This window comes from Pan troglodytes, chromosome 12 (assembly GCF_028858775.2).
Source record: "Pan troglodytes isolate AG18354 chromosome 12, NHGRI_mPanTro3-v2.0_pri, whole genome shotgun sequence".
Classification (NCBI taxonomy): Eukaryota; Metazoa; Chordata; class Mammalia; order Primates; family Hominidae; genus Pan; species Pan troglodytes.
Window position 1 is genome coordinate 119,659,961 of NC_072410.2, and position 26,580 is coordinate 119,686,540.

At 52.9% G+C, this 26,580-nt stretch overlaps 1 long non-coding RNA gene across 1 annotated transcript; it reads left to right on the forward strand.

The window, feature by feature from the left end:
- The first annotated feature begins 110 nt into the window (after positions 1-110).
- Positions 111-16,541, forward strand: LOC134807845 (uncharacterized). Its single transcript, XR_010149224.1, has 2 exons — positions 111-1,432; positions 15,984-16,541. It is a non-coding gene; the product is annotated as an uncharacterized LOC134807845 (long non-coding RNA).
- Positions 16,542-26,580: the final 10,039 nt, after the last annotated feature.

Consider the following 26,580-nt stretch of genomic DNA (forward strand, 5'->3'; position numbering starts at 1 on the left):
GGTGAGACCGTGGGGAGGGGTGTGCTGGTGGGGGGGGCATGGGGAGGGGCAAGCTGGTGCGGGGGGCCTTGGGGAGGGGTGTGCTGGTGGGGAATGGGGGTGGACAGAGACGGATGTGTTGCAGACCCTCCAGCATTTCTGCTTCCAGGTAAAACCTGCACATGTGGGGAATGTGTGGCATTGTAATGTCAGTCCTCCCTTCAGTTGCTGTCACTTGAAAGAAAATGTGTTTGTTTAACAAACATAAATTGAGTGCCTAGTGTGTACCCACACTTCTAGATCCTGCTGTTGCTGCAGCCACAGCTGTGATTAGGGCAAGTCTCAGCTCCCCTGGAGTGAGTGCTCCTGTGGGCCATCAGGTGACATGGGGACAGATGCCACAGGGGAGTGTAGAGGAGGGGCCAGGGAGCGCTGTGGGAGTGAGGCTCTCTGAGAAGGTGATGCATGAGCCAAGGCCCAGGGTTGGGGTGGGGTGGCGCCTGGGTGAGTGGATCAGGTAGGGAGGCAGCTGGGCTGGCATGGGAATGAGGCAGGAGGCCCAGCCGTGGGGAACTGGAGGTCCTGCCTTTTTGAGACGGAAGCCACTGAACAGGTGAGGACTGAAGTTTAGAGTTTGGATGGTTTACTGCCTTTGATTGGCACACAGCCGCCGGTGTATGTACGTTGTGTGTGTGCAATGGTGAGGCCACTGTGCACCCGGTGGCTGGCTTCTCATGAGTTTAACACACACTCACCACACCAGTCAGCCCTCACGTCTTTACCCTGGATCCTTTTCTAGAAAGGATCTGGAAAGTAAACATTTTAGACTTTGAGGGCCACAGTCACTGTCCCTGTTCCTCTCTGTGGTTGTCCTGCCAGACACACACCATGAGTTTACAAAGACAGGCGGCGGGTGGATGTGGCCTGGGGCCTGTTTGCCAATGCCAGCCCCAGAAAATAAAACTTATGTTTGCATAAATACCTATACACAGATATTTCTACCCAGGCATAATCACCAAGTGCTGGAAGCAACACAAGCGTCCTTCAATGGTGAACGGATGGCAGGGCCCCCAGAAGACCACACGAAAGTCGTGTAGAGAAGACGTCAGGTGAGCTCTGGGATGAGGAATCTTCAGAGGAGGCGAAGATTCCTCTGAATCCTCCGAGGAGGCGAAGATTCCTCTGAATCCTCCTTCAGAGGAGTCTGGGGGTGGGAGGGCACAGGGCATGGGGTATCCAGGAGCCAAGCAAAGTGGGGGTTTCCGGGAGAAGGACTGAGGCACCCTCAAGGCTGCAGATGGGGCGTCAGATGTCGGGGAGAACGAGCTGGAGATGGACACGGACATGGAGGTGTGGATGGCCCTGGGGAGGCCCCCTGGCAGCTGGTGGATGGCAGGAGCAGCGTGGACAGCAGGAGCAGCATGAACTGCAGGAGCGGCGTGGGATGAGAGAGGTAGGAAGCTGGGAGCGGGAGGGGCTGTGTAAAGGAAACAACAGGAGGAGTAGCCCCCCAGGGCCTGTGACCACAAGGAGATTTCTATTTCTTTTTTTTTTTTTTTTTTTTGAGACGGAGTTTTGCTCGGTCGCCCAGGCTGGAGTGCAGTGGCACAATCTTGGCTCACTGCAACCTCCGCCTCCCAGGTTCAAATGATTCTCCTACCTCAGCCTCCAGAGTAGCTGGGATTACAGGCATGCGCCACCACACCGGGCTAATTTTTGTATTTTTAGTAGAGATGGGGTTTCACCTTGTTGGCCAGGCTGGTCTCAAACTCCTGACCTCAGGTGATCTGCCCACCTCAGCCTCCCAAAAGTGCTGGGATTACAGATGTGAGCCACCGTGCCCGGCTGAGGATCTCTCTCTTTAAGAAGGAGAAATATCTATATTTCTGAATGCGGATAGACTAGTCCAGTGGAGAAGCACAGAGAGGGGAGAAGGGATATCCTGGAATAGGAAGGCGAGGGTGCGATCTGGTGAGCAACTCCAGATGAACAGGGTGAGAGGTTCCGTTAGAGAAAGCGAGTGTGCCCCAGGACAGCACCACGTGGGACCCAACGCCATCATCAGTGCGGCCATCGTCAGTGTGGCCATCGCCAGTGCAGCCATTGCCAGTGTAGCCATCATCAGTGTGGCCATCGCCAGTGCGGCCATCATCAGTGTGGCCACGGTTTGGGCGTCATCAACAGTACTTCTATTTGTAAAATGCACACACATTCAAACACAGGACATAGTTTTATCTTAAGGACCCCTTGTAAACAGAGCAAGCATCCCCCTTGTGAGGATTTTGAAACAGGCTAGGGGCACCTTGCCCGGCTCTGTCCACGGTCTGGGGCATAGGCCATGTCCCCTTCATGCAAGTCTCTCAGGCTCTGCCTCCAGCAATTCTTACCCAGAGGCAGCCCAGTGACCTCTAGGTGACTGGTTGGACAGCTGGAACAGTTAGGATGCAGCCACGCAGAGACTTTGGGGTTCATCACCAGCATCCTCTGTTGCCCATGCCATTTTCAGAGCTAAGCCTGCATCCCTGTGCGTGGGGTGGTGGAGGGGCTGCACTGGACACCCCTGCGCGTGGGGTGGTGGAGGGGCTGCACTGGACACCCCTGCGCGTGGGGTGGTGGAGGGGCTGCACTGGACAGCCCTGCGCGTGGGGTGGTGGAGGGGCTGCACTGGACAGCCCTGCGCGTGGGGTGGTGGAGGGGCTGCACTGGACACCCCTGCGCGTGGGGTGGTGGAGGGGCTGCACTGGACACCCCTGCGCGTGGGGTGGTGGAGGGGCTGCACTGGACAGCCCTGCGCGTGGGGTGGTGGAGGGGCTGCACTGGACAGCCCTGCGCTTGGGGTGGTGGAGGGGCTGCACTGGACACCCCTGCGCGTGGGGTGGTGGAGGGGCTGCACTGGACACCCCTGTGCTTGGGGTGGTGGAGGGGCTGCACTGGACACCCCTGTGCGTGGGGTGGTGGAGGGGCTGCACTGGACAGGCCGTCCCTGTGCGTGGGGTGGTGGAGGGGCTGTGCTGGACAAGCCTCCTGTATAGATGGGGTTCTTCCCTCCCTTACACAGAAGCTGTGTTGCAGGTGATGGGATTACATGTGGACCTTCTTTACCAGGACCTGGGGGGCCGGGAATATGGGGAAAGAAGTCAGCCTCGACCCGTCCTCCTGGCCCCTCTGTGCAGTGTCAGGTGCTGTGCGGTGTCGCCTGTGGCTGTGGACGGCAGCGTCAGTGCCAGAAAAGATGAATGTCATCCATGGTGTGCCCTGGCCGGGGCCTGACTTACCTCGGCACGTGTCCAGCTGCACAAAGCAGGGTCATTAGTAACCCACTTTCCCCGCAGGCGCCTCTGCAGCATGGGCCTGGCAGGGCTAAACTGAGAATCCAGGAGCTGTGTGAGATTGGGAGCAATGGGAGATTTTGGATTTAACACTTTTCAGGAGCCCCTTCTGGTGTGGGCTGCCCAGTGAGTTGGCGCTGCTCTTAAATGGCCGGGCTGTGGCTCTCCATTCCTGCTCTCTGCCTGGCCAGGTGATGGGAGGGAGGGTTGGTGCTAATTGAGAATCATCTTCTGACACCAGCAGGTGAAGCCCTGCCAACCCACAGCAAGCATCACGCAGCATCCTCAGGGTGTCCTGGAGCTGGAGCCGGAAGTCCCCCTCCCCACACCCGGGGCACATGCTGCAGACTGCAGGGACACACTGTGTGGGCTGCAGCTGCCCCATAATCTGTGTGGCTCGTTCAGAAGAGCTGTGGCTGCTTCCTCTGGGATGTGAAAAGCTGCGGTGTTGGGGGCAGGGTGTGAGAGCACTGGATGGGCTCCTAGGGGTGTCACCAATGACATGAGGACAGCCCTTGTTAGTGAGAACTCCAGCAGGGCCAGCTTTAGTTCAACAACAAGGACCCCAGGCAAAGGTCTTGGGGGACGGAGTTGGGAGGAGCAGGCCTTCAGCAGGGCGGGCGAGCCTGCTGGTGTTCTCCCTGAGACACTGTGCTAGGCCCTGCAAAGGCATCTCCTGTAGCCAGGGAGGCAGAGACTGAAGACACCAGAAATGGGGGGTGGGGGATCAGAGGAGGGAAGGAAGGGGTGAGGGACAGAAGGCAGAGACCAGGTCAAAGATTTGTGGGCCCCTGAGGACCTCAGGGCTAGAGAAAGTGGGTGCCAGGCAGGGGACAGTCAGGCTGGGTTGGATAGGTGGGTGGGTAGAAGGGTGGATGGACAGATTGGGTGGGTGAGTGGATAGTGGATGGGTGGGTACAGGTGGGTGGATGGGTTGATGGATGAATGGATGTGTGGATGGATTGGTGAATGGGTGGGTAGATGGGTGAGTGGGTGGATGGCAGGCGGGTGGGTGGATGGCGGGCGGGTGGGTGGATGGCGGGCGGGTGGGTGGGGGTTAGGTGATGAATAGTGGATGGGTGAGTGGATGGGTGGATGGACAGTTACGTGGATGGTGCATGGGTGGCTGGATGGGTGGGTGAATGAATAGTGGGTCAGTGGATGGGTGGGTAGATGGATAGGTAGGTGAGTGGGTGGATGGATGCATGGGTGGGTAGATGGATACCTGGGTGGGTGGATGGTGAGTGGATGAGGGTGAGGGGTGGGTGGGTAGGTGGATGGGTGTGTAGATGGATGGGTGGTTGGATGGGGTGAGTGGGTGGGTGGTGGTTGGTTGGGGATAGGTGAGTGGGTGGCTGGATGGGTGGATGGATGATGGGTGGGTGAGTAGGTGGATGGATGGTGGGTAGGTGGATGGGTGAGTGGATGGATCGGTATGTAGGTGGGTGGGTGGTTGGATGGGGTAAGTGGGTGGTTGGTTGGAAGGGGATGGATGGGTGGATGGGCAAGTGGATGGGACAGTGGTTCGTATCTTAAAACACTAGTAGGCGTCATTGGGTCTGGTAATCTTACCCCTAAAGGCTGAATGAGGAGATGCCGAGTTTGGAACATTTCTAGAATTGGGTCCTCACTTTCAGTGAATAACCCAAAGCTTAGTCTATCTCAAGATAAAGTGCTTGATGGACAGACGAAAGGATAATTGAAATACTGCCTTGTATATTTGTATGAAATATGTGAAAAATGAAAGTTCTTAATTCCTTTGAGACATTGAAAGCCATAAGCTGGGTCATTTAAAAGCAAGATCCCCTAAATAGAGATGGATTAAAATGGAACTTCCAAAGGTATTCTGTGCTGCCAGTGAATTCAATGTGACTATTTTGCAAATAGAAAGCAGTACATAGAAGGCCATTTCCTAAGAATCAAGAAAAATGGCTCCGTAACTGACTGCACCCCTCCGTTGACAGGTTTTGTCTTTTTGACTTCTCCTGATACTCACTTTTCTAATGTAAGATAACCTTAAAAACATGTCCCATGCACCAGTAGAGTGGCCGAGCTTCCAGAACAATGCAGGGGCTCGGAGCCTATCACTTATGCCCCAGCAGTTACACCGTCATGCGCTTTATGGTCTCAGGAAGTGACGATGAGGATTGTGATTGATTAGTGTTTACTGAGCCTTGCTGATTGGATTTCTGCATGGCTTATTGAAGAGGCACTAAAAATCACATAGGGAACAGCCTGCGAGTTTCTGGTTTGAAATGCTGCCTTATGTGTAATAGCAATTAATGAGGGTTTATTAAATCAATCAATCAACTAACCATCAATCACGGTCCTCTGACCCAGCCTGGCTTTTCATGGACGTCCCGGCATCTCTGTTATAGCTGACATTCTGATCAAACAGATGAGCGACCTTTCCTAACGACGCGTCAGATCACCTTTGTCTACATTGGCTCTTCTTTGCAAATCCTTTGGAAGTCCTCCTCCACCTGGTGAAATTCTGCTCATTCTTGAAAGCCAGCTCCAGTGTCATAGCCTTGGGGCCTTTCCCTGTGTCTCCTCCTTCCCTTACTGTGCCCTGGAATCCAGCCCCCGGGCTGCCTGATGGAGGAAGGAGCCCCACTTCCTGGTTTACATGGGCTTCCATGTCAGTGCTGGAATACTGGTGAGCGTCCCCGTGTCGGGAGCGCTGGAATACTGGTGAGCGTCCCCGTGTCGGGAGCGCTGGAATAGCGGTGAGCGTCCCCGTGTCGGGAGCGCTGGAGTAGCGCTGAGCGTCCCCGTGTCGGGAGCGCTGGAGTAGCGGTGAGCGTCCCCGTGTCGGGAGCGCTGGAGTAGCGCTGAGCGTCCCCGTGTCGGGAGCGCTGGAGTAGCGCTGAGCGTCACGTGTCGGGAGCGCTGGAATAGCGCTGAGCGTCCCCGTGTCGGGAGCGCTGGAATAGCGGTGAGCGTCCCCCGTGTCGGGAGCGCTGGAATAGCGCTGAGCGTCCCCGTGTCGGGAGCGCTGGAGTAGCGCTGAGCGTCCCCGTGTCGGGAGCGCTGGAGTAGCGCTGAGCGTCACGTGTCGGGAGCGCTGGAATAGCGGTGAGCGTCCCCGTGTTGGGAACGCTGGAATAGCGGTGAGCATTACTGAGAAGTGAGTGTTCCCGTGTCGGGAACACTGGAATAGTAGTGAGTGTTCCCATGTCGGCCTTGAATAGTGAGCGTCCTCGTATCGGTGCCCCATGTCCGTGCTGGAATAGTGACCGTCACTGTGTCAGTGACCCGTGTCCGTGCTGGAATAGTGAGCATTCCCCTGTCAGTGCCCCTTGTCGGTGCTGGAATAGTAAGCGTCCCCGTGTCGGTGCTGGAATGGTGAACGTCCCCATGTCGGTGCTGGAATAGTGAACATCCCCGTGTTAGCACTGGAATAGTGAGCGTCCCCGTATCGGTGCTGCAATAGTGAGCGTCCTCATGTTGGTGCCCCGTGTTGGTGCTGGAATAGTGAGTGTCCCCGTGATGGTGCCCCGTGTTGGTGCTGGAATAGTGAGCGTCCCCGTGTCGGTGCTGGAATAGTGAGTGTCCCCCTGTCAGTGCCCCTTGTCAGTGCTGGAATAGTGAGCATCCCCGTGTCGGTGCTGGAATAGTGAGTGTCCCCGTGTCGGTGCTGGAATAGTGAACATCCCCGTGTCGGTGCTGGAATAGTGAGCGTCCCCGTGTCCGTGCTGGAATAGAGAGTGTCCCCACGTCGGTGCTGGAATAGTGAGCGTCACCGAGTCGGTGCCCTGTGTCGGTGCTGGAATAGTGAGCGTCCCTGTGTCAGTGCTGAAATAGTGAGTGTCCCCGTGTCCGTGCTGGAATAGAGAGTGTCCCCACGTCAGTGCTGGAATAGTGAGCGTCCCTGTGTCGGTGCTAGAGTAGTGAGCGTCCCCGCATCGGTGCTGGAATAGTGAGCGTCCCCGTGTCGGTGCTGGAATAGTGAGCGTCCCTGTGTGGGTGCAGGAATAGTGAGCGTCCCCGTGTCGGTGCCCCGTGTGGGTGATGGAATAGTGAGCGTCCCCGTGTCGGTGCTGGAATAGTGAGCGTCCCCTTGTCGGTGCTGGACTAGTGAGTGTCCCCATGTTGGTGCCCCTTGTCGGTGCTGGACTAGTGAGCGTCCCCGTGTCGGTGCCCCGTGTGGGTGATGGAATAGTGATCATCCCCGTGTCGGTGCTGCAATAGTGAGCGTCCCTGTGTCGGTGCTGGAATAGTGAGCGTCCCCGTGTCGGTGCTGGAATAGTGAGCGTCCCCGTGTCGGTGCTGCAATAGTGAGCGTCCCCGTGTCGGTGGTGTAATAGTGAGTGTCCCCATGTCGGTGCCCCGTGTCGGTGCTGGAATAGTGACCATCCCCATGTCGGTGCTGCAATAGTGAGCGTCCGCGTGTCGGTGCTGGAATAGTGAGCGTCCCCTTTTTGGTGCTGGAATAGTGAGCGTCCCCGTGTCGGTGCTGGAATAGTGAACGTCCCCATTTCGTTGCTGGAATAGTGAGCGTCCCCACGTCGGTGCTGGAATAGTGAGCATCCCCTTGTCGGTGCTGGAATAGTGACCGTCCCTGTGTCGGTGCTGGAATAGTGAGCGTCCCCTTGTCGGTGTTGCAATAGTGAGCGTCCCCGTGTCGGTGCTGCAATAGTGAGTGTCCCCGTCTCGGTGCTGGAATAGTGAGCGTCCCCATGTCGGTGCCCCATTTCGGTGCTGCAATAGTGAGCGTCCCTGTGTCGGTGCTGGAATAGTGGGCGTCCGCATGTCGGTGCCCCGTGTCGGTGCTGCAATAGTGACCGTCCCCGTGTCGGTGCTGGAATAGTGAGCTTCCCCGTGTCGGTGCTGGAATAGTGAGCATCCCACATCGGTGCTGGAATAGTGAGCGTCCCCGTGTCGGTGCTGGAATAGTGAGCGTCCCTGGGTCGGTGCTGGTATAGTGAGCGTCCCCGTGTCAGTGCCCCTTGTCGGTGCTGGAATAGTGAGCATCCCCATGTCGGTGCCCCTTGTCGGTGCTGTAATAGTGAGTGTCCCCGTGTCCGTGCTGGAATAGTGAGCGTCCCCATGTCGGTGCTGGAATAGTGAGCGTCCCCATGTCAGTGCTGGAATAGTGAGCGTCCCCATGTCGGTGCCCCGTATCGGTGCTGGAATAGTGAGCTTCCCCGTGTCGGTGCTGGAATAGTGAGCATCCCCGTGTCGGTGCTGGAATAGTGAGCGTCCCCGTGTCGGTGCCCCGTGTCGGTGCTGGAATAGTGAGCTTCCCCGTGTCAGTGCTGGAATAGTGAGCTTCCCCGTGTCGGTGCTGGAATAGTGAGCGTCCCCATGTCGGTGCTGGAATAGTGAGCGTCCCCGTGTCGGTGCTGGAATAGTGAGCGTCCCTATGTCGGTGCCCCGTGTCAGTGCTGGAATAGTGAGCTTCCCCGTGTCGGTGCTGGAATAGTGAGCGTCCCTGTGTCGGTGCCCCGTGTCGGTGCTGGAATAGTGAGCGTTCCCGTGTCGGTGCTGCAATAGTGAGCGTCCCCGTGTCGGTGCTGGAATAGTGAGCGTCCCCATGTCGGTGCCCCGTGTCGGTGCTGGAATAGTGAGCTTCCCCGTGTCGGTGCTGGAATAGTGTGCTTCCCCGTGTCGGTGCTGGAATAGTGAGCGTCCCCATGTCGGTGCTGGAATAGTGAGCGTCCCCGTGTCGGTGCTGGAATAGTGAGCGTCCCCGTGTCGTTGCTGGAGTAGTGAGCGTCCCCGTGTCGGTGCTGGAATAGTGAGCGTCCCTGTGTTGTTGCTGGAATAGTGAGCGTCCCCGTGTAGGTGCTGGAATAATGAGCGTCCTCATGTCGGTGCCCCACGTCGGTGCTGGAATAGTGAGTGTCCCCGTGTCGGTGCTGGAATAGTGAGCGAGTGGGCTCACTGCTTCTCCCACCCTGTGCGTGGTCACAGGAATAATTTTCCTTAAAATCAAAACATGTGGAGATACTTGCCCACCCTTGGTTCCTGCTCTTGCAGGTCAAGTTGCGGCCCCTGTTGCAGCCTTGTGTTGAGGCACTCAACATACCCTGCTTCCTGGCTTTTTCCCTTCACACTCCTCCAGTTCAGGCACCCATGGCCTGTCTCCGGGCTCCAGACACTCCCTGCAGCTTCCACTTCTCACATCTTACGAGGCTTGCCCCGACTTATATTGAGTTGACATGGAAAGGAATTGATAAATGTATAGTCCTAGACCTGACTGTGGTCCGGAGCAATCCAATACATGTTTATTGAGCTGCTACTTTGTCCAGCATGGTCCTCCGGGGAAGGAGGAAGAGACAGGGAGGGCGTGGCCCACGGGGTGCATCTCTGGGAGCCCCCTCCCTGCGGTCTCTGCCTCCTACCTGAAAGCCCACAGGGCTGGGCTGGGAGTGTGAGGCGGCCCCATGAAGGGGCTGATTTCTGGTGAGGGGGACACACGGGCTAATCCCAGCCAAGGGGCCGTGGCGGCTCCGTGCTCCCTGTGTTGGGAAGGGCAGGAGCCCAATCTCTCAGTGTAGGTCAGACTCTGTAGGCTGCTCTGAGAAGCGTGGAGGTGGAAAGGGAGAGCAGGAAGGGGCAGTGCAGGGGTGGCCCCAGGCCCCAGTTAGGCAGCCCCCGGGGCATCGGGCATCAGCCCCAGAGCTTCAAGCTTGGTGTAAGTTGGTCGTATTCACCTATTTCTATAAATTCATTAAGAGGAAAGCGTAACGATGTCTTTCTGAACGATGGACACTTTGCAGATTACAAAGGGTTTTCGAGAACGCTTTGCTTTTGACAGTAGCATCGAATACAATTCCTGCAGATACAGGAGCGCAAGTTCGGCAGGTGGCGCCCTCCTGAGGCCTCACGGCTCCCTGTGGGTTTGGGTTCGCCTCTTCCCTCCCTCGTTCCTGAGTCGGGTTCTGGGCTCTTCCACTGCATAGACGTCCCTGGAGTGGCCACCTGGCTGCCAGGGCCCCTGTCCCGCCTTCAGCAGGGAGCGTGTTCCAGCTCCAGCTGTTGTCAACAGGGCCCACGAGATCATGGCCCAGTGTCTGCCCACCCAGCTACCTGCGTTGGGCAGTAGCTGGCTGTGCAGTAAGCAGCTCTCACCCTCTCTCTGTGGGCACTGTACTACGGGCACAGCACCCACCCACCCACTCAGTCCCTCCATGCCAGATGGGAGGTCTGGGGAGCCCCTCCCACAAACATGTACCCTGCCTAGAGGCCTGGGACGGGGAGGAAACGCATTGCCAATAACCTCTAAGCTCACAGAGGCCAGCCCGGGACAGAAACATGCAGCTCAGCATGGGGCATCTGCCAGCACAAGTGGGCGGTGAAGAGAGGACGGCTTCCCTGAATCCTGGAGGGGTGGGGGCGCCAGCCAGGCATGGAGCTGGGTGGGCATGGGAGGGCACAGGTGTCTGAGTGGTGGGACTGCAACAGCAAGACTCTGGCCTGGATTTTAGGCTGTGCTGGGCCTGCACGTGGAGGAAGAGCTGGCCCTGCCGGCTCTGAGGCTGCCTCTGCCCCTAGCAAGGGTAAGGGAGACTCTCAGGGCAGCCTACCAGTGGCCCCGGGGCCATCCTTAGCTTCCCAGGAATGGGTGGCCACAGAACCCTGAGCTGCTCCCACCTGGCAGCAGGAGAGGGTGGGGAATGAGGGCCAGTGGTGTGCAGCAGGCCTGGTCAGGGAGCAGCCCTCAAGGGTGCTACTGGTAGGGTCCACCTGCCTCCCAGTGGTCTTTGAGATGCACCTCTGCAGGCTTCTCCTCAACACTCCTTATCCAGCATGTCAGCCCCACAAAGGAAGGCCTGGGGACCTCTGTCCATTGCTGGGTCCTCAGGGCTTGGCACAGTGCCCTGCACAGAGTCGAAGTGCGGTCACACTTGCTGACGAACCAGCCTGGCCAACCCCCTGGAGCCGCATGGTTCAGGGCTCACAGCTGGGGGCCCTCCAGTGGCGCCATCACATGACAGACCTCAGACTGCTGTGTGCCCTCCCACTCTCCTGATGTGGCACCCATGGACCAGCGGGGTCTTCAGGCAGCCTATGCCCAAGGGGGCTCACCCTGCCGCACAGGTCTTTCCACTGGGCAGCTTCCTTTTCTGCTTTTTTTTTTTTTTTTTTTTTTGGAATAAGAAGCAGGGTCTTTATCATCATCACCAGTAACAGACTCTAAACCTAGAGGAAAGCATTCAAGAGGTTTTCCTGCTCAGCTGCTGGTTTATTTTAAACTGTCGGAGTTGATAGCCCAATCCACTTTTTGATGTAACTATGATGGTTTTAGAAGATTTAGACATGATTTTTTTATAGCGTGAAAAAGAAAAATAGAACTGAATATATGATAATGATGAATCCTTCGACTTTTGTGTCTGCAATGGCTTCCAGGCATGAGTTACTGCATAATAATTCATGCCCTGTTGTGTCTTACTGCTTAATAAGCGTGTGGAAAATGGTGATGTTGGAATTGCCTTTCTGTTGTCATTTTGGTGCTGCTGAAATTGTGCTTGTGTGGTAGTTGAGGGGAGAGCTAAGGGCCCTGACTGATGAAGCCATCAAGGGCACCCTCAGGAGAAGCCATTCACAGGCCACCTACCAGAGGCCGGGAAAAATGAAAAGATCTGTCGGCATCAACTTCTCCCCCGAGAAACCATGGGATTTCCTACTAATACGGCCGCCAGCTTCTCTCTCTTCAGGTATCTCAGCCACAGAGACGCTGATTCAGTCCTGGACACGAGTCTGAAGTTGACATTGCATCTTAGGTGGAAACAGCCATTTGCATTTGCGTGGGTGTGGATTTGCTTGCACCCGAGGCCTCCGTCACAGGGCATATGGCTCGTGATGTCCAGCTCAAAAATGGCAGGGAATCCTTAGGGCCGCTGGTCCCATGTGGCGGGCCCTGGTGCCTTCCTTTATCATAGTTTCGGGCCACGACTCACCTTCTCACTAGACCGTGAGCTCGTGGGGCTCAGACCCCAAATGCTCACCTCAGAACCCACCAGCAAAGGCCTGCGGCCGAGCCAGTCACTGTGAGCCAGAGTGGGATCAAAGCAGGTGTGCAAGGAGTGTCCGCGTTAGTAGCGCAGTCTGCACAGTTTCACTAGTGGGGAATCTTTATTCTGAGAAGTTAATCCAAGATGTGTTTTCTAAGCAGCTCAGGGCAAGGACCGTGGTCCAGGTGTTTCTCCCACCACAGTGACGCCTCTTGCGCTCTCGGGCATCGCGAGAACGCTTCACGAACACGCGCACCCGGCCACTGACCCATCGCACAGCGAGCCCCAGTCTATGCTGCAGGAAAATGGCACTTGGGGAGGGAAGAAGCCCCGTGGCCAGGAGCAGCCTGGGCCATGTGTGTTACACGCAGCAATAGACGGGTGCTCCCGCCCCTCTCTCCGTCCACCACTTTCCGGCCAGGAGACGTGGGTCGAGTCCCTTCTCCCCTCTGGGCCTTCCTGTGCAGCACAGGGAGGCTGACCTGTGACTGCCAGGCTCTTTCAGGTCTGGGCAGTTCCTGTGCCCCAGGGCCAGGCATTCAGGCCCATCAGGCCCTTCCTCTTCCCAGGGCAGAGCCAGTTCTGTCTCCGGGCTCCCTGGGAAGAGCGCTGGGAGTCAGGGTTAGTGAGGACAGGGCACAAGCTGCACCCCGAGGGCCGCTGGAGGCCACAGAGTCCTGTCCACACCGTGACTGTGACCAGGGCCCATCCACGGATTTCCTTTGTTCTGGTGGGCAGGCCACAGAAACTGGCTCTGGCAGCCAGCGGAGCTGCAGAGTGATCAGGCAACTGCTATCGAAGGCGGTTCCGCTGCCACCACTGCCCTGGGGACCCTCTCAAGGCCTGGGGACCCCTCAGCCCGCATGGGAGGCTGGCTCACTGGCGCGGCCAAAAGCGACCTTGTTTTGTCTTTAGCCGGCTGCTTGTGCTCATGTATTTATACACAGGAGAAAGTGCAGTTGGCCGTGGGAGAAGTTCATTTTGTTTAATTTTTAATCAGAGACCACTGCAGAGTGGCACTCGACAAATTCTAGTGCAGAGGATGGCTCATTGCATGGGGCTCCTAAGCTCACCGACAGAGCCCTGGGCCGCCGCCTGACCCTCCCAGCTGGAGTCAGGCCAGACTCCAGCGACACTTCCGGCATGCTCCACACAGCCCGCGTCCTGCTTCCCCACCTTGGGAGCACCTCACACGAGTGTCCTCAGTGAATCTGCATCTTTAATTCTCCCCCCGTTTTTGTTTGTTTGTTTGTTTTTGAGACGGAGTCTCGCTCTGTCGCCCAGGCTGGAGTGCAATGGTGCGATCTTGGCTCGCTGCAATCTCCACCTCCTGGGTTCAAGCAATTCTCATGCCTCAGCCTTGCAAGTAGCTGGGATTACCTGCATGCACCACCACGCCCAGCTAATTTTCGTATTTTTAGTAGAGATGGCTGGTCTCAAACTCCTGACCTCAAGTGATTCACCAACCTTGGCCTCCTAAAGTGCTGGTATTACAGGCGTGAGCCACTGTGCCCAGCCCCCGCTTTAATTTTGTTTGGCTTTGTTTGTGGCATCATTTAGTGGAATGAGGTCACATGGGTTTTGCAGCCAGAGGTCCTGAGTTGGAATCATGGTTGGGCTACTTCACTACCTGGGGCAATGACCCTTCTTCTTCTGGGCAGCAGCGTCCTCATCTGTAAAGAGATGGTATTAATGGGCTCCTCTTAAAGGTGCAGGTTCCATGGCAAGATGCACATAAGGTGCCTGGTGTGTGACCGGTATTCAGGCGCTGGTCCCTTCCCTCCATTTCCAAAAGCCCTTGTGTGTTCGTGCCTCCCCAGCTGACCGGAGCATCACACCTCAGGTCTTCCCTGGGTGGTGTTCTGCTCTGAATCCTTCTAAGCGTGACAGAAAGTGGACTCAGCCTGCCGGGCGGGCAGATGAATTGCATGAAAGTGTCTGCCTCAGCGTCCTCGTCAAAGGCATGTAGCAGATGCCCTTGGAGTGAGGATGAGCCCTGCCACAGCCATCAGCTGTCTGTGCACCATTCTGAGCAGCACCCTGCAGCCTCCCTGGAAAGCTGGTGTTCTATGGCCTCTGCAGCTTGTCTCGGCCTCGCCAGGCAGGGTGACAGAGTGACCTCCTGGCCGGGCGTGATTGTGGTGCTGGTCAGCTGCCTGTGAGAGCAGGCAATCTAGCCGCCCTCTGTGGACCTGCAGGGTGACCTCCAGACACCCACGAGGAGAATGTGGTGATGTGGGGAAGGAGGGAGCCCCAGGTACTGCAGAGGGAACAGACCAGCCTGGACTCCCCTGTGGATAGAGCCCCAGTGGGTGAGGCACCCTGCTTCCCCACCTGCCTCCAGCATGCAGCTGCAGAGCAGGGACCGTGTAGATCAGTGCACTGGGATGAACAGCCGGGCGGTGTGCAGACAGCGCTGCAGACCCGAGCTGGCCACATGATGTGGGGGCGCCCGTATGCCTGAGAACTGACAGCTCTTGGAGTCTGCAGCCACATGGCAGGACCTGGTTCGCTCCTGACTTCCTGGTGCACACCCTGGGCACCTTCCCTGTGTGGAGCCCACCTGTGCTGCCCACTGCCCCCACAAAGTTCCTCCTGGGAACGACCCTCTGTAACCAGGACTCATGGGCCTTCGTGGTTACAGCTGTGTGCTCGGCCCTATCACATCCCACCAGAGATCAGAGGCCCCGGGAGGCACCTGCAGTGCTGGGGTTGCAGAGCAAATGAGCTCAGAGCCGGGATTCGAGGCCGGGGCTGAAAGGCAGGGCTCGGCTGCCTCTTGTATGTTGACATTTAGCACGATGTTTGCAGGACTGTGCGTGTCGTTGTGCCTGGGTTCATTGTGGATTTGGATTTCTACTTCATTTTTAATATATTTAATTTAAAGCAACTATCTGATTTCTGGGCTGATATTCAGCAGTCAGAGACCAAAACATGGAGAGAGGGCAATGTAGTTCATGCTTATCTTTGAATTCTTTATGTCTAGCATGGGGCCTGGGCCATAACCTTCACTTAGATGTTGCTAATAAGTAAATAAAAAATCAAATTCCATAAATGGTCTGCATCTTATGCAAAATAATGTAAAAGTGTTAAGAGGAGACTATCAAACAAAATGGCAACCATTAGACTTATTTTTAAAGCTTGATCTGTCCAGGTGTTTACAGCAGAGTGGTATATGATCTGTCCAATGGGGTTGTGGTAAAGTAGTATTTGAGGCCATTCATTCAGCAAACATGTACTGGGCTTCAGATGCTCTGCTAAGTACTCAGGATAGAAAGCAAGTAAAACACGCTCTCCTGCTTGGAAGGGCCTACAGCTTAGTCCATTCATGTGAAACAGTGGAGGTGGGACGTCAGGAAAGGGCCGTCCACAATGCAGGTGCAGAATCCGAGTCCAGGGACCCCATATTCCCCCGTGAGAGGCAGCTGGACATGGGGCAGGGGTTGTGCTCCTCTTTCAAGCTGCCTTGGGCCCCATCTGAGGCAGAGGCAATGGCCTGGCAGCGTCGGGAAGGTTCAGAGGGCTGGTGCTTGTGGCTGCCGTCTCCTGCACAATTAGGATCATAGCCCTAAGTGCCACGCACAAGCCTGAGAGGAGTGAAGGGTCTCCTAACCTTCATGCCTCTACAGTCAGTCCAGACCCTCCCAAGGGGGAACTGCAGAGACCCTCTCGGGGCATCTGTAGCAAACAGAACACTTTGTCTTCACGACAGCCATGCACAGTTCTTCCTCCTGCTGAGAGAACAGATCCTGTGTGACCTTCACACCTTCATTATTGGAAACTGCTAATGTGTGTTCCTTTTGAAATGTGCAAGATGTTGGACGTGATAAACTGAGGAAAGATTAAGGTGAGTAACTCCTTTGTTTAAACTTTGGCTTCATGGGTAGTCTTATTAAGGGAAGGGATTTAAAGTGCTTAAAAATTCAATAGGACAAAGGGCATGCTGTGGTTCAAGAAGTGACGTATTGCCATACAGGATGCAGTCTGTTCCAACGGCCATAAAGCAGTCATCTGAGCTCGCTGTGGTTGGAGCCGGCCAATTATAACACCTCCTGAAGACACAGGGACGCAATCTGCACGCTCCTGCAGGCCCCTGGGACGGCTTGGCTGGCAGCTCGGACAGCTGGGCTCTTCCAGGTGCTTCCAAGCCCCCTTACATCCTGTCAAGGTCATCCTACCCATTCCCCCGTGGCCGTCTCCCCAGCCAGTGGCTAAAGTCACCGGCAGACCAGCCATTAAAGATGGGACGCCACTTGCTTCCCTTCAACATCCTCTTGGCTTTTTGCAAAATCCTTATCTTAGACATTCCTCCTTATGCTTAAGACACGTCCTTTGGTGGGGTCCTCTCTCCGGGCGAATCCATTCAGGGCTCACAGCAAGAGGGGAGCACACAAAGGAGAAGGGCTGGATTAGGGGACAGGAGCATTGGGAGGGTGTCAAATTCTCCACCTCCGCATTGTGTGGCTTCTCTGAGTGTTTCCTGGTGGGCACCGGGAGGATGATGTTTGCTCTGGGAACCAACCAGTGTCAACATGAGAACCAAGCGCTGCTTGTTGGGCGAGGCCCGAAGAACTGGAATCTGGAGTCAGACAGGCCTGGGCGTGTGTTTCGCATCTGCCACTCACTGTGGGGCCAGGGTGGCAAGGACTTGCCTTCCTTGTGCTTCGGTGCCTGCATTTGTTGAGTGGGGATAACAGCATCTAATTCATTTAGATGAGGATGTTCTCAGGCTTAATGCTGTAATTTATGGAACTAGTGCTTGGCCCAGTGCAGAAACTCAAGGAATGGCAGCCGCTTTTAAAGTTATTACCACGACGATAGTGTTATTATCACTCTTACTCCTACTTCCATTACCATTACTACAGCGCACGGCGCAGAAGCCCTTCAGAAAGCGCGGAGCCCCTTGCAGGCGTGAGGGCTGATTCCGGGTAATGTCCAGGCTCACCTGAGGAGGGTTGTAATTACCCAGAACTTGCTGCTGGTCTCTCCTGCCGGTGACTCTTGCAGAACAGCCACCGGGAGCCTTTTATATCGTGTGTCATAACACAACTCTGATTGGGTTCTTAGGAAGTTGGGTGTGTAACGGCCCCACCCGTCACAGAAGCAGAGCGCATTTCCAGATAAAAACGACGCGGACTCTTGCTCCTGTGCGGGCAAGCTGTGACTTGCACTTTGTAGCTGCACACACTGACGTATCCTTGTGCACATAATGACTGCTTCAGGCCAGTGTGTGCATGTGCAGATGGCACTGCCCTTCCCTTCAAGCTGTGCTAGTGAAATACCTCTCACATCCGCCCAGTGAGGCCCAAGCCTCCTCCTGTCTCAGCCTTCGTCACTCTCATCTCAGCCTTTTTCTTCCTAGTCACCTAGAGGTGTTGATGAGTTAGTGCAGTCACTCATTCACATCAACAAACATGTATCTTGGGCCTGCGGTAGATAGCAGCACTGGTGACACCAGCCAGGAAATCAGCATGTAGACTGCCCGCTCCGTGGGGCACATGTGTCGGGGCCCGAGAGAGCAGGAGGAGCTTGTGTGCTTTCTGCTTGGCTGGGGAAACCAAATACAGGGACAAAGGGACAAGTCACCCAGGCATCACAATGTGCTCACACACCTGCAGATGCACCGCAAGGGTGGACACCGTGTGGGGCCTGGCCTGTGCCCAGCGCTGGGTTAGAATGTGGCATTGTCCCTGTCTTAGTGAGCTCACACCTAGATGAGGGACGCTCTGGTGAACACACAATTTAATCTTCAGTAGAATCCAAGCAGGTAAATACCAGGTTTTAGAAGAAGAGAAAGACCACGTTTGGCAAAGAGGCACATGATGGCTTTGAAGATCTGGGAAACGTGGAGCTAGAGATGAGTGAGGCCTGTGCTGGGATGAGGAATAGGGGTTCAGCCAAGGGGGCTTATGAGCTGCAGCCAGAGGGATGGTGCTGTGGTGCACACACACGAGGATCCCCTGCCACGGTGCACACACACGAGGATCCCCTGCCACGGTGGACATACACGAGGATCCCCTGCCACGGTGGACACACACGGGGACCCCCTGCCATGGTGCACACACACGGGGACCCCCTGCCACGGTGCACACACACGGGGACCCCCTGCCACAGTGCACACACACGGGGACCCCCTGCCACAGTGGACATACACGAGGACCCCGTGCCACAGCCCATACACAGAAGAGCCGCCTGCCGTGGTGCACTCACACAGGAATGGGATGCGAGTCAGGCAGTGATGAGTGATGGTCCCCCATGCCAGGCAGACAAGCTGAGGTGGAGATAGGTGGCAAGAAGGATGGTGAGGGGTTCCCGTGTGTGTGCACCGTGGCAGGGGTTCCCATGTGTGCACCGTGGCAGGCGATCCCCATGTGTGTGCACTGTGGCAGAGGGTCCCTGCGTGTGCGCACCGTGGCAGGGGGTCCCCGTGTGTGTGCGCCGTGGCAGGGGTTCCCGTGTGTGCACCGTGGCAGAGGGTCCCCGTGTGTGCACTTCAGGGCAGCGTTTCTGCTGCATGCACACTGTGCGCTCCATGCACACAGATATGAAATTGTGGAACAGACCTCAACACCTATAACTGTGCCTGGAAAGGACAGACTAGCTTGGAAGCTGTTATAATAATTTCAGGTAAAGCAGTTTAGGCTAGATGGACTGGCTGTAAAACCAGAGAGGAGATGCAGCTTTCATCCTGGGGAGGGAGTGGGAGATGACACAAAAGGTGGGTTTGTGAAAAGGAGAAACAGCTGTCAGGGAAGAACCCTTAAAAAGGCCCTTGGACCTGATATCCTGAGAAGACACACCTCAGCTACTCTTGTGATCATTAAAATGTGACAGAGTGAAATCTTCGTGAGTTAGAATTTCATCCCAGCACCCCCTCCCATCTGCAGAACACTGATACCTGGTGTTGGGAGTGATGGCCAAGAACTCCAGAGAAGCAAGTAAATTAGGTGCAATTGGATGTGGGGGTAAACTAGCGTGCACCTGCCTTCCAGCCTAGAGGACTTGGGAGCTCCTGCAAGCAGGCGAGGTGACCCTCTACAGCCCAATCAGCCCAGCCCTTCCCCAGACATCACCAACACCAAAGGGCTACACTCCTGCTTAAAATTACAATCACAAGCCAATTCCTCCCGTAATAGAAGGTATTTTCATATATAAATCAATATATCTTCCTTTCTCTTTCTGTAAGGAAGACAGAGGATTGTAATTTATTTCTCTTTCCTTCTGTGTATAAACTAATTTTTTCTTGTTATAAAAGAAAGAGAATTCTAATTTGCTGCTTTGGAACAAGCCCAGCGATGAAGCCTAAATATGTGGAGGGAACTCTGGAGATTACAGAGTGAAGTTCAGCTGACCTGGTGCCACAAATTAAGCTGCAGTCCACTTAAGCTGCCAACAACAATAAATTAAGCTATTGTGCTTGGAGGACGTTGGGATCGGCACTGCATAGGATCAAGGCTCTATTAAGTGGAGGCACTTACTCCATCGCTCCTGCCGCCAGCCCTGGCCGAGGGGGCTTGGCGTCTACTTTTCCTTGAAATGTGTGATGTCTGAACTTCCATTTCAGCGCGCGTGTCATCAGCACGGTGCCCCAAGGTGCTGAGAGTTCACGTTGTTCTTGGTCTTTTGACAGAGTAAGGGTGATAAAGTCAGGAGATTCGCCTTTTACGAAATAACGTGAACATTCTCTAAAGTGAGACCTGTGCGTAGTAAGAGGTGGGCTGAACCACAGGACGCATTGATGAGGCCCATATTCTTTTCCTTTTCATCTGAGGTCATTCTGTCTGGCCCTTCCTACCCCCAGAGGCCAGTCATGGTTTTGTTCACAAAATGACAACAACGTAGCCTCTAGAAAGCTTGTTGTGGGATGACTCAGAGGTGATGAGCCTCAGATGAGTTGGAGGTTCTAATAAAGGGGTTGCATATTCCATGCTCCCACAGCTGCCTTCAAATCTGTGGAAATCTTACAGAAAATGCTGATCTTTCCTCCAAGTAAATGGTTAGTTATTCTGAGCTTGTGGATAGGGCTAAGGCCATTCCTTTTCTCCTTTTCTTTGTCTCTTCCCCTTCTCTTTCTCTTATTCCTGTCCCACATACAGGCATTTGAGGTGGCTCTTAAATCAGTCACAGCACACAATGCTGCTGTTGGGAATAAGGGCAGAAAAGAGAATCCACAAATGGGCATGAGGAATTTGGGGTTCCCGGCGCGAGTGTCTTCCGGTGCTAAATCGTAGTCTGCAGATGCTGCGCTGAGGCACTTTTCCTTGCGCCTGTCACTGTGCCCTCCCCTCCCCCAGGGTGACTGTAACACAGCTCCGCTTCCTCTCTGGAATGTTCCAATGTTCCATAAATTAGTTGACGCCCATCCACCCTGAGGCAGGATGATGCAGCTCATGGCTTCACAGAAGCTTGGATTTGGTCACCAGGGCCCTGTCTGGGGCTCTAGCCATTGATTTAGCAGGTTCAGTGGGCGGCTTGTGCTGGCTGGGCTGACCCCTGCCTGCCTGACCACAGCCTGTTAGCTGCAGAAGACTGGCCCGTGGGGCTCTCCAGGGGGCATTCTGAGGCCCTGGTGAGTGCTCTGGTTCAGGCAGGGGTGCCTTTTTCCTGGCTAAATTCCCCCAGTAGAAGTGGCAGGCCTCCCCTGAGCCGCCGTGGCGGAGGGCTGAGAGCCCACCTCCTGCAGCTCAGCCCTGCATATCCACCTGGAAAGGCACAAGTCCCTGCGAGGGACCCTGTCTGGGTCCATGGGTGGCTGCGAGTTGCACTAAAGCTTTCTTTTCTTTTATCTGGTGAGTCTGCGTTTTTTGTGTAGGGACCCACTTCACTTGTTTAGAGGAATAATGATATATGCTTTTTACCTTTCCGACAAGAAATTTAGTCTTTAATTAGATTAAAACATAGGGAAACATAAAAACACAAAAGCAAAACAGATTCTTTTGCAAAAATGAACTTATTCTTGGAACTAAAATGCAGTTCTCAGAATGAAGTTCTGTAATGACTTAGAGCGACACAGTAGACCCTACATTCAGCCCCGGTTTTTCTAAAAGAGATGAACACGCTGTTTAAATGACTGGTTTTTTGTTGTTGTTGTTGGTTTTTTTTTTCTTTTTTTGACAGAATTTCACTCTTGTTGCCTAGGCTGGAGAGCAATGGTGAGATCTTGGCTAACTGTGACCTCCGACTCCGGGGTTCAAGCTATTCTCCTGCCTCAGCCTCTTGAGTAGCTGGGATTACAGGTGCCCGCCACCACGCCTGGCTAATTTTGTATTTTTAGTAGAGACGGGGTTTCTCCATGTTGGTCAGGCTGTTCTCTATCTCCTGACCTCAGGTGATCCACCCACTTTGGCCTCCCAAAGTGCTGGGATTACAGGCGTGAGCCACTGTGCCTGGCCTAAATGTCTGGTTCTTATAATGATCCTTCACAGAGGGCTGAGGCTGCCACAGTAAGTCCCAACGCGATGGTGGGATTACTGAAGGGGTGAGTATGGAAATCAGATCTGGGGACAGGCACTTGGTCCAGTTCTATCTTTGACAGCACAGATAGAAAAAGCCAATGATATTAGCTACATGTACAGTGGATAATATATTTTAAAGACTTCTTGTCCTGTTCTTAGATTGCAGCCACCACAAAAACTTTTCAAAAATCCTGTCCAGTTGTGAAAAGGCAGACCGTGCAGGTCCTGTGCAGCCCGTCCCTAGCCACAAACCCAAGTTGGGGTGGAGAAAGAACGCTTGCATTTGAGCAGGTTCAGAGACCCTGTCAAAGAAGACGTGTAGCCCCGCAGCCCCACACCGGCAGCCCCATGTTCCAGCCTGGAGCCAGGCTCACCCACACATCGAGGTGGCCACTCCCCAAACCACCAAACTCATTTCCTCACAGTCCTGGCCACACTGACAACCTGGGCTTTCTCCCTCAGGGCCTTTCTCTGACTGCTCCACCCACTCACAGACCTTCCCTGTTCCCTGCCTTGCCTCGTCTTGAAATTTGGGCCATCAATGAGCTGTGCTGCAGCCACTTGAGCACACGGGTTTCCACTCCCTAGACTATTTAAGCCACCATACTGCTGGCTGCCTGCAGACGTCTTCACATTTATTTATTTTTTTAAAGATATCCAGGTTTTTGTTTGTTTTGAGGTAGAGTCTCGCTCTGTCGCCCAGGCTGGAGTGCAGTGACTCGATCTTGGCTCACTACAAACTCTGCCTCCCAGGTTCAAGCAATTCTCCTGCCTCAGCCACCCTAGTAGCTGGAATTACAGGTGTGCATCACCACATTCGGCTGATTTTTGTATTTTTAATAGAGACAGTTTTGGTCATATTGGCCAGGCTGGTCTTGAACTCCGGGCCTCAAGTGAACTGCCTGCCTCCCAAAGTGCTTGGATTGCAGGCATGAGCCATTGTGCCCGGGCAAAGATATCGAGTTTTAAAATTTGCATCCACTCTTTTTAGTGTACAATCTATGAGTTTTTGACAAATGCATACTGGAGCAGCCACCACCACAATCGAGACGAAGAATCCACCCTGGCCAGCTCCCCTGAGCTGTTCCTTGCAGCTGAGTCTCCCCTCCCTCCCCCTTAGCCACCGACAACCTGTGAGCTGGTCTTTATCTCTGCATTTGCCTTTTCCAGAAGGTCATATAAATGGAGTCATACATATAAATAATATATGATCAAACATGTAAATGGGGTCAAAAGTAAACATGTTTTACTAAACACAGTGCATCTGAGATCCCTCCACGCTGATGCAGGCGTCCACAGTTCCTTCCTCTTTATCGCTGATGAGTGCCCCATTGCATGGACGTACCACAGGTGATCCGTTCTCCGGGGCTGGGTATTTGGGTGAGTATGAGGATGAGGATGAATAAGGCTGCTATAAACATTTCATGCAGATTTGTGTGTGGTCATAGTTTGCTTTACTCTTGCCTGCTCGGGAGAGACCTAGTCATGTGGTAAGTGTTTGTTTAACTTGATAAGAAACTGCCAGTTTCAGCCAGGTGCAGTGGCTCACACCTGTAATCCCAGCACTTTGGGAGGCCAAGGCAGGCAGATCACGAGGTCAGGAAATCGAGACCATCCTGGCTAACACGGTGAAACCCCATCTCTACTGAAAATACAAAAAATTATTCAGGCACGGTGGCAGACGCCTGTAGTCCCAGCTACCCGGGAGGCTGAGGCAGGAGAATGGTGTGAACCCGGGAGGTGGAACTTGGAGTGAGCCAAGATCACGCCACTGCACTCCAGCCTGGGCAATAGCGTGAGACTCCATCTGAAAAAAAAAAAAAAAAAAAGAAAGAAACTGCCAGTTTCCCAAAGAGGTTATGCCGTTCTGCATTCCTGCCAGCAATGGGGATGCATTATGGATGCCCACACCCTTGCCAGTGGTGATGTGATCTGTCATTTTAATGTTAGCCTTGCTGGTTGGTATGTAGAGGCATTTAATTGTGGTTTTAGTTTGCATTTCTCTAATGACTCCATGTTGAGTCTCTTTTCATGTATATATTTTCTATCCATACATCTCTGGCATATTATCTATTCAAATTTTTGTCCTTTAAAAAAAATTGGGTGGTGGTTGATTGGGTAAAGAAACTGTGGTACATAATCACCATAGAATACTACACAGCCATAAAGAAGAATGAAATCATGGCCTCTGCAGCAGCATGGATGCAGCTGGAGGCCATTATCCAGGTGAATAAACACAGAATCGGAAAGCCAAATACCGCATATTCTTACTTATAAGTGGGAGCTAAATCTTGGGTACACGTGGGTGTAAGGAGGGGAACAGTAGATACTGGGAACTCTAAAAGGAGGGAGGGAGGGGACCAAGGGTTGAACAACTTCCTAGTGGAAACTGTGTTTACTGTCTGGGGGATGGGATCAATGGAAGCGGAAGCCTCAGTTGGACAAACCTGCACATGCACCCCCTGAATCTAAAACAAAAATGGAAATTAACTGGATTGCATGTTTTCTAACTGTTGAGTTTGACAGTGCTTCATATATTCTAGATATAAGTTCTTCATCAGATATGTAACTTGTAAATATTTGCTTTTAGTCTATAGTTTTAAAATTTTTCTTAACAAAAGTTTTGAATTTTGCTGAAGTCTAATTTATTAATTTTTTTAACGGATCATGCTTTTGGTGCCATATCTAAAACCTAATTGCCTCACACAAAGTCTAAATAGTTTTCCCCTGTTTTTCACTGGAGATCTTTACAGTTTTGCCTTTTACATTTAGACCTGTGATCCATTTGACTTAACTTTACGAGCTATGGAAGGCTCCAGGGAGGCTCATTTTGTTGCATATGCATTTCAATTGTCCAGCATCTTTTGTTGAAAAGATGATTCCTTGAATTGCCTTTGCAGCTTCATCAAAAATCAATTAACTATATATTTGTGTGGGATTATTGGACTCTCTGTTTTGTTCCATTGATCTATGTATTTGTCCTCACTAATACCACATGTGATAAACTCATTTATTTGCTTGAGGAGCTTTCTTTTTTCCTAGAATACTTGGAATTTTTCAGGCAGACATTTATGTTTTATGCAAACCAGAAACAGTTTTATTTCTTCCTTTCTATTCCATATGCGATTTCTGTATGCTGCTGTATTGCAGTGGCCAGAACCTCTGTATAGTGTTGAAAAGGAGTGGTGAGAGATGACATCCTTGTTTTGTTCCTGATCAGAGGGGATAAATTTTTCAGTCTTGGACCACTAAGTGTGATGGCAAATTTTAGTATTTTGTAGATACTCAATATCAGGTTGAGGAATTCCCTTCTGTTCCTATTTATATGAGCATGAACCAGTATTGAATTTTGTTGAATGCCATTTTTGTGTTTATTGATATAATCAGGCTTTCTTCTTTAGTCTGGTAACATGGTGGATTACATTGATTGATTTTCAAATGCTGATCAGCCTTACATGAGGTTGAAGTCCCTTAGTGTTGATTTGCTATTCATTTTAAATATTGAGGATTTTAGTTGCTATTATTTTGTGGAGGATTTTTGTGTCTTTGTTCATGAGGAATATTGGTCTCTTCTCTTTTATTGTGGTATCTTTGTCTGCTCTTGGCATCAGAGCAATGCTGGCCTCATCAAATGAGTTGTACAGGCTTCCCTCTCCTATTTTCTGGAAGTGATTGCATAGAATTAGTTTTATTCCTCCCTTAAATGTTTGGTAGAATTTGCCAGTAAAACCTTCTAGATTCTGAGTTTTCTTTTTGGAAGTCTGAAATTGTCCCAGAAGTTTCTGAGACTATGTTCTCTACCCCTCCCCCCACCTCCCTGCCACTCTTTTTCTCCTTCTCTGTTCTTCAGATAGGATAATTTATACTTTCTACCTTCAAGTTCTTGGGCTCCCCCCACCCTGTTATCTTAATTCTACAATTGAAGCCTCTTTGTGATTTTTTTTTTTGCTTCTGTTTTATTTTTTCAGTTCTAAAATTTTCATTTTTCTTCTATGGTTTCTATTTCTTTGCTGCAATACCTGTCTTTCTCTTTGTTTCAAGAGTGTTCGCCTTTACTCATGGAGCATGGTTATACTAGCTGCTTGAAAGTCTTTGTCTGATAATTCAAACACCTGAGCCATCTCAAAGTTGCATGTGTCCTGGGTGTTTGAGTTAATCAGACCTTGACAATTGGGCAGATTCTCCTAGTTCTTAGTATGTTGAGTGATTTTGGATTATATCTTGGGCATAGTGGCTATGATGTTGTGAAATGCTGAGTTTGTTTAAATCAATGGTTTTCAGCCAGGGATGATTTTTCCCCATAGAGAACACTTGGGAATGTCTGGAGACAATTTTGACTCTTCCAACTGTGGGGTACTACTTCCTGGTGTTTAGTGGTTGGAGACAAGGTGCTGCTAAACATCCAGTAATGCACAGGACCGTCTCTTCCAACAAGAAGTTATCCTGTCCAAAATGTCAACAGCGCATACATTGAGAAACCCGTGTTTAAATCTTCCCGAGAATGTTAAGTTCAGGCCACAATGCTGTCTCACCTTCTGTGGGAAGTGATTTTAGCACCAGTTCAGTTTTAAAAGCCTTTGTTCTATGTGCCATAATTGAATTGTGTCCTTCAAATTTATATGTTGAAGCCCTACCCCCAGTGTGATGGTATTGGGAGGTGGGGCTATTTAAGGAGGTAATCAGGTTCAGATGAGGTCACGAGGGTGGAGTCTTCATGATGGGATTAGTGCCCTTACAAGAGAGACCAGGGAGCTCTCTCTGATTGAGGACAGTGAGAATGTGGTCATCTGTAAGCCAGAAAGAGGATCCTTCCCAGAACTAGACCCTGCTGGTACCCTGATCTCATACTTCCAG